The sequence below is a fragment of the Tamandua tetradactyla genome, chromosome 11, assembly GCF_023851605.1.
Source record: "Tamandua tetradactyla isolate mTamTet1 chromosome 11, mTamTet1.pri, whole genome shotgun sequence".
In the NCBI taxonomy this organism is placed as follows: domain Eukaryota; kingdom Metazoa; phylum Chordata; class Mammalia; order Pilosa; family Myrmecophagidae; genus Tamandua; species Tamandua tetradactyla.
The window spans coordinates 17,000,677-17,009,831 of NC_135337.1; positions in this window are offsets into that span (position 1 = coordinate 17,000,677).

Here is a 9,155-nt window from a genome sequence, read left to right on the forward strand (position 1 = left end):
TGCCATGCCAGGGTACCCGGGTTTGATTCCTGGTGCCTGCCCATGTAAAAAAAAAAAAGAGATTCTCATTCAGTGAGATATCTTTCTGTTGTCTTAAGAATTTCCTCAACAATAAGACATAAGCAGTCATCATTAGCTTTTACCACTTCTTCTTAAAAGTTAGGATTTTAGAAAAGAACAATCGAATGATCAGGTCTAACTTAAGAAGAAAGCTATTTTGAAGACCTGGGTGGGATTTTCAAAGTGTGGAGGGCAAATCACATTTCACGGTAAGGGAGTAAAGGAACTAGAGAGACGGTGAAAAGAAGGGGAGAGAATTAGATGCCTCAGAAAGCTTTCATTGAACAATTGAATCCAGTCACCCTGTTGTATCCTTTATCTGCAATGCCTTCTGTACAACACACTCAACACAGCTTTAGTGGTAAGATTTAGAAATATGAAGTAGTGAAATTTCACTTTGGGGAAGCAATCACTAGTTTTTAACAGATAGCATTTTTGGAGAAATTTAGATGTGAAGCATCTGAGAATTTAATGCATTATTTTGAGACTTTGTAGGATTTCTAGTGTATAGAACTGTATTATTATTCATTTGCCTATTTTTTAGGAATGCATCATACAATCCATAGAATAGTACTTTAATACTTAAAATACCTTAAAAATATATTTGTGTACAGTGAGGATATACATTTTCTGTTTTGAAACTAGTAGTGGTAGAAAATAGTAGCTCTGGTTGCAATTTTAAAGTTACTCTGTATTTGGCATCGCTTCTATTATTTGAGTTCAATATTTTAATTAATGTAACCTAATTCATTATTACTAGAATAATTACTTCATGACCCTTAACTGAAATGTAAGGATTTACATATTTAGATTTTGGACATTCTTGAAATAGATATCTGGGCTTATTTTCTACAGAATTAACATTTGCCCAGTACCTTTAGCTCTCTCTCTCTTATTTTATTTTATTTTTTTGTTTTTTTGCATGGGCAGACACTGGGAATCGAACCCGGGTCTTTCTGCCATGGCAGGGGAGAACTCTGCCACTGAGCCACCACAGCCCGCCCTCTTTTTGTTTTTGGTGGCTATATTATCAGTTTCTTCGAGGTACCTGATTGCCTATAGAATATCAGCGTTGTAGGGTTTTTTTGTTTTGTTTTTTTTTCCTTAATCTTATTAAGGATAACTTCTGACAGATAAAAATTATGATTTTGTGGAAAAAAAAAAACCCAAAGATCAGTAAAACTGGAAATCATTAGTACACTTTCAAATGTTAAAATAATTAAATGCAATAAAATGTTTATGATTCTACATGATATCCAAATTACACGGGAGGATTTACAGAAACCTGACCTAACAGTAATAAAGTATGACTGAACAAAGTAGGTCATTATTCTGAAAGTGAAAATGTTTATTCCCTCGGTAAAAAAAAAAGGCATTTATAATTTTACAGTCTCAAAAGACAATATCAGGTTCAGCATACTAAGTAAGCTAAATTAAATCAACTCTGACTTTACAGGCAGTGTATATGCTAGGGTTGTTTTCTTACCATTATTAACTATAATAATATGTAAAAGTAGTATATATCCATGAAGCAAAAGAAAGGAAAACAAAAAATCCAGGAATCCCAATTAACACTATACAGAGATAATTACCATTAACAGGTTTTTATATATTCTATCCTAAATTATCTATGCCGATTCAAAGAATGTGTAAATTGTATTTTATAAGCAGTTGTAAATACATTTTTCACTTAATTCTGAAATCGGATTTTTTCATCAACAAAATATCTTGGAAGGTGTACTCTTTGTTTATATACCTTTGGTCGTTTATTTTTATGCCCACAGAGTATTACATTGTTATTGTGAACTATTTTGGATATTAGGAAAAAAATCGGGAGAATATCCATATATATTTGTATTTGAACATTTGTCCATGATTAGAAAAATTATAAATTCCTAACATTAGGAATTCTAGGCAAAAACTAACCCTAACCCTAACCCTAAAATTAATATTCAGATGCTGATTTTTCTATCTGCTTGCCCTCAAAAATGCTGCATCCATTTATACTCCAAGCAATTGTTTGAGAGCCTATTCACCACATTCTCATGTAAATGGGTAATAAAAATATTCTTAATTCTTTCAATCTGACATATGCATATGTTATATTATTTATACTTTTTTGTAATTGTCTTACTTATTAATAACACTGACAATTTTCGTGGGTAATACATTTTTAAAATTCATGTGCACATAAGTTTTTGAGAGCCCATTTGAACCATAAAACAGAAATATGAGAATAGATAATTTAAAATTTTTCAGTATATTCCATTAAAATAATAATTTAGAAAATGTAGAAATTATAACAGAGAAAAAAATCACTTCCCATTACAAAATCACAGTCCAAATATAAACCCCACCGAGGAAAGGAAAGGGTTGTGTTGTTTATACATACAATGGACTACGGAACATTTGCAAGAAGAAATGAAGTTGTGAGGCCTGCAACTAGGTGAATGAATCTTAAGGACTGTATGTTGAATGAGCTGACAGAAACAAAAATAAATGCTATCATGCCTCGCTCATATAGTCAAACTACAGTGTACATAGTCAACGAATTGAAGTCAAGAGCATGCGTTATCAGGTTAGGGCCTACTGGAAAGCGTCCTGGATTTTCAGCTCGTAAGGAGTCATATATAGTCAGGAGTTGTAATTACTATTTCTAAATTCTGAGACACTGAGCTGTTTGTATATAACTTGTCATTCCAAGAAACTTCAGATATTTATCTGAAACCTGGAACTCAGAGTTAGAGCTCTGAAACTTTGAATGTCAGCAACATATAAGAATTATTTAAAAAGTTGAAAAAATGATCAGACTTTGGCTCGAGATATGAATAAAGGTGATCTGGATAGGACTGAGGTAAATCAGAATACAGTGTAAAGGATGACATCATCCATATTTTAAAACTTCTACTTCTGTGTGAGACCAAGGGGAGAGGTGTTTTTTTGTTGCAAAATTTCTATTTTGAGTATTGCAAAATTGCACATTTAACTTGTATGGCCAATTTAGGTGAACACCTTAAGTACATGGAATCTTGAATATGGTGTGAAATCTTGTTTGTTTGTCCAGGTTAGTGTGATGTCCCCGATATATCCCAGAGTAATTTGGGCAGTGAATAAAAAAATATTTGCAAAGTCCTCTTGGGGGGACTGTGGAGAAAGGAGGAGATGTTCAACTTTCCCATTTGGGGAATTTCTGATATTCTTGCAAACATTGGGGACAACCAAATCAATAGGCTGAGCCCACGATCTTGGGGTTCCCCCCTATGAAATTTATTCCTGCAAAGGTGAAGCTAAGCCTACTTATAATTATGCCTAAGAGTCACCTCCAAAGAACCTCTTTTGTTGCCCATATGTGGACTCTTTCTCTAAGCCAACTCAGCAGGTGAACTCATTGCCCTCCCCTCTATGTGGGACATGACTCCCAGAGGTGTAAATCTCCCTGGCAACATGGGACAGAACTCTTGGGATGAGCCAGGACCCAGCATCATGGGATTGAGAAAGCTTTCTTGACCAAAAGGAGGAAGAGAGAAATGAGACCAAATAAAATTCCAGTGGCTGAGAGATTTTAAAGAGTCAAGAGGTTATCCTGGAGGTTATTCTTATGCATTATATAGATATTCCTTTTCAGTTTATGGTGTACTGGAATAAGTGGAGGGAAATACCTGAAACGAACTGTGTTCCAGTAGCCCTTATTCTTGAACATAATTGTATAATGATATAACTTTTAAAATTTGACAGCATGATTGTGAAAACCTTGTTGTTTGATGCTCCTGTTATCCAGGGTATGGACAGATGAGTAAAAAAAAATAAGGAGAAAAAAATAAATAATAGGGGGATAAAGGGTAAAAATTGGGTAGCTTGAAATTCTGGTCGTCAATGAGAAGGAGGGGCAAGAGGTATGGGATATATGAGCTATTTTCCTTTTTCCATTCTTTTTATTGAGTAATGCAAATGTTCTAAAAGATGATTATGGTGATGAATATACAACTATGTGATGATATTGTGAGCCATTTGATTGTACACCCTGTATATATGTGTGAAGATTTCTCAATAAAATGTATAAAACCTGCAAAAAGAATACAGTTGTACTTGAAGGAAAGGAGTACCCTACTTTGTGGAGGTAAGACAGAAGCAAGAGAGTGAAATGTCCTTGTAAACTATAGATAAGTAATTTTTATAAATTAAAGCTTAATACAGATTTCCATCTTACTCTCCATTTATTTCATATTGTTTTCACTAGAATATAACAGTGCAGTCATGGGGAAATCAATGAATGCTCATACAACAGGTTTTTGCAAGAGAAGTTACAGGTAAACAGTGCTCAGTTCAAGACCAGTGTGTGATGATTGTGTTTTTAAATAAGATATTAAAACTAGAAGCCAAGCTATACTTCCAGTGGCCCTACCTTCTCCTCCTTCCTCATACATTTTAAATATGTTTTAATAACATCAATAATATTACCAATAATAGTAATAATAGTTTACAGTTATTGAGTGCTTACCATTTACCAGAATTGTTCTAAGAATTTTACATATATAAATTCACCGGATTTTCAAAACAAACTTTTGAAGTAAGCATGATCATAATTCTTATATTACAGTTATAACTGAAACAAAGAATGTTTCAATTACTTACTTATGAACACCATAATGATCAGTTAAAAAAAAAGCTGGATTTGAACTCCAGATGTCTGGCTGCAGAAAGCATGCCCATGCTCTTGCCGAATATTAATAAACTACCTTTCAATATGTGAAAAACATACCCCCCACCCCCACCCCCCGCCACACACACACACACACACACACACACACACACGCACACGCACGTATCAAGAAGAAAACTGTTAGTGCTCATTTTTTTCTTTTTTCTGTTTTTACATGGGCGGGCACCAGGAATCGAATCCCGGTCTGGCATGGCAGGCGAGATCTCTGCCTGCTGAGCCACTGTGGCCTGCCTTTACAGCACTCATTTTTAAATTACTTTCTATAAATTTAGTTTCTGTAAATACATTGTAACATCTTACTACACATCTCATCTTATCTCTCCAACACTGTGTGTTACATACATATGCATTTTACTTAGTATTTGTCAATTTCAGAGTTGTAAATTTTGTAATGGTTGCATTTATTTTTAATTGCTTCAATTATTAACAATTTTCACGTTTATTCGTTATTTAAAGTTTTTGATGGAATGCCTGCCTGTTCTTATCCTTCTCCACTTTTTCTTTTCTATTCATTGTAATATGCACTCATTTATGCAGAAGTTAACATAAAAAATTGATTTAAATGCAGCTTATCAACATTTCTTATCTGATTTAGTTCATTTATACATTAGAAATCATTTCATTTTATTCCATATAAAATGCATATGTTTAACCTCTTTTCTAACATCTACCTTTTTCTAATTATTAATATAATACATATGCATTGAATGATTTTGAAATGATACATAGAAATATAATTTAGTGAATAGAAAAAAAGTGTGGTTATTGCCCAGCAACATCAGCTATAAAAAATAAGGTATATTTTTGTGGTATAAGGCCCAATATCATGTGTGCCTTGACAATTTGGCAGAATCTGAGGGCTTCGGGTGGTCTAACTTCAAGTTTCCCTCCCCGATCTATTCCAGTAGGTAAAGCTTTCTAAAAGAGCCCTGGGTATCAAGGGGGCAACTGTGTCGCTGTGTATGCTGGAATAGCCGGCTGCGTTCCTCGCCCGCCTGTGGAATTATTCAAACAAGCCAATCACAAGGCACACCGCCCTCCTGATACAGCGAGGTTTTTCTGCCACAGCCCCTGGTTGATCACGTGGTTCCGGTGTGGGCTGGATGGCGCGCAGTGGATCTTAAGCATAGTGACCAATCAACCTGCTGCCGTCTCGTCTGTCCAGTGTTGACTGGTGTGTATTCATCATCTGCAGAGTTTTAGGGCAAGACCCCATCCTTGACAATGGGGTGAATAGAAGACAATTTAAACAATTTTTTTCTCATATGTATATTTATTTAGAAAATTGATGTTTTATATTATATGACTGTATTTATTGTTTTTTTAATTTATATATTTTTCTTGACTATATATCGTATGCTACTTAGGTTTTTTTGTTTTGTGTTTTTGACTTGGGCAGGCACCGGCACCGAACCCGGGTCTCCAAAGCGTAGCAGGCAAGAATTTCGCTGCTAAGCCAGCCTCACACCACCGTTCTTCGGTTTGAAAATGTCATTTCTAAAGCTCTGATCATAGATAACTTTATCTAATATATCCCTTATGTTTGACATTAAGCTTATATTCCCTTTACGTAATCATAAATAATACAGTGATGGACATCCTTGTTTATTAATTTTCTAAGACTTTTTTTTTACCTATTATCATATTGTTCCTCTTTAGTTGGGTTTCTCCCCCCTTTTTTTTTCAGAGTGTGCATGTGGAGGGGGTATTTGCATATGTGTGTGTGTAACCAATAAGGGATTATATTATTCTAATTTGTTTAATTGATTTTCAGTGAAACTGAATTAAAAAAATATAAATTCATCAACGTTGGTATTTTTAAATGTATGTTCCCGTAATGACACATTTTATAAGATACTATTATATATATTATTTGATATGTAAGATCTAGATATATATTATAAATTTATACTTATGATATATATGCATATAATATATAATATAATAAGATATATATTCATATTATTTTCAAAATCCTTGATCCTAAGGATGCAATTAATGGGATGGATTCTTCTGTGCAGACACTAGTGATCACTAATTCAACTTGATAAATTAAGTTCTGGTATAAAAGATCTCCATAAGGATAAATTGAATAAAGAATATCAATTTCAGATAAAGACTTGAAAAGGCATTTTACCAAGTTTGCAGTGCATGAAATAACTGTGGAAAGATTCAGAGTGAATAATCACAACCCAACTTGCAAAACAGAAAAATGTAATTTGGATAATTTTCTTATTAATCTCCAGCGTTTCACAAATTAAATCGAAAGTAAGGGTGTAAATTTTATATAAAAACTAAATTGAAAAAATTAGTGTTTCTGATAACTCTGTTTAATGCTTTTTGACTAGGACTGATGGTTCCAATTAGAATTCACTCTATGTAAGAGTTCACAGAATAGAAAAAATGTTTCTGTTCACTCCACTGAATTTGGAAAATATTAGAAAAATAAGATAATACTATGTTGCTATCATAGTAGAATGGATGAAATGAATAAAAATGTTCCAATTCTGAAGAAAATGGACATTTTTCCTGAGGCTTATAGAAAGTTAATTATTTGGCTAATATCCATAGTATTATAATTTCATATTTTAGCTATAATCAGCATTGTAAAAGTGATATTTGTGGTTTATTTTTAATTATAGATTTCTATAAGTTATTAACTGAGAATGAGGAAGTAACATCATAAGTAGATAAATAATTGGAAATAAAAGTTTAGAGTTAAATTTATGACATGAGCTCTTGCAGTGTGCTAGTGATTGGATCAGTGAAATGCATATTCAGCCAATAATGCCAAGTACCCTTTGTGAAATGTTACAGACAACATTCTTTGTGGGATCTTTCCATTGTTTACCAATCAATTAATCAGCTTACTAATCACACAATGAAGTCAGTGTCAGCTATAGTTTTCAGTATCAACACAGTCCTCATCTACACATGAGACGATCTGAGAACATTGCAAGCCAAGTAAAACATACAAATTATAACCAGTGGAGATACACATTCTCTTAATCAGACAACAACTATGGCACTCTATCAAAACCTCGACTTGATTTGGTTTGTGTTCTGACTTGATCAATTACCAGCAGAATAAACAACTTCTCAGAGTTTCTGTACGTGTGTAACAGGATCAACAAAACACGACCCACAGGTTTATTGAGCAGATAAAGTACGATCATGTATGCAAAAAATTTTACATTGATGTTATTAAAAATGATAAATAGAAATAGAGAAATACGTAAATGATGATAAACCATATAACAGGATTTTTTTGGGGGGGAGAAGATATAATTTTGATATTGATGCTTTGAGCTACTTGTGTGTACAATATAAAAAAGGAGCATGTTCAAAGAGAGAATGAGAGAATTTCTCAGATATTTTTGAAAGTTAGCAAAGCCAGAGCAGTAAATCCTGCTGTAAGGATGGAATGAAAAAGAATTCTAAGAAGGTGGGAAAGCTGTGACAAATGGAATAGCTGGGCAATGACAATGCAGCAATCAGTGAATATATTGGCCTTCCAGAAGGGACAATAGGTAAACTCTCATTACTCTCATGCAAGTGTACATTGGGAGTTATCGAGAACCCTTTAAAAAAATGAATATGGTGAATATGGCAAACTTAATTAAAATTTTTAAAAATTAGATAAAATAAAATTGAGCCAAAAGCTCCATAAATTGAGATTTGAAATTTGCATTAAATGTACAACTTCTATTAAAACTTCTACTATTTTAAGACAAGCACAGGAATGAAATTAAAATGATTAAATCACTAAAACTTCTCAGAGGGGCTACAGCATGGTATGTAAAATACAAGTTGAAAAACAATGCTAAAGTACAAAATGAACTATGGCATAGACAGTCAAGTGACTTTTGGCATTTATTAATATGACTTTTTGATTTGGGGTTTCAGTCGAAAAACTAGGTGTTATAGTAAATTCATTATCTGACATAAAGTTCTAAATTTCTCTTGTTTTAAGGAGATATAAAAGTTGTTTAACTTTTAAGAAAAGAGTAGGTATATTTTGTCACAGAGAATACATTGAAAATAAGAAGTTCAAAAAAGAAGAAAAGAAATATAACTTCCAGAATGTGTCTTTTGAGATCACAGATAAAATGCCTGCTGTCACCCTAGGCTGTTTTGAAAGGTTGCATTCATTTGATCAACTGAAGGTCTCTGGGAACCAATGTCACTCTTTTTCTTTAACACGTTTAAAAAAAGAAGTGTGTCAGACTGCAGGCATTTTATTGCCTTTTTCTCATCTTTAGATTTTTAAACGAAATAAAATAATTATTTATAATACTCATCATTTCTACAGCCAAAACATATTTACTTTGTTGAATTTGTTGTTATTTTATACAATTGAGCTCAGATGATCTTA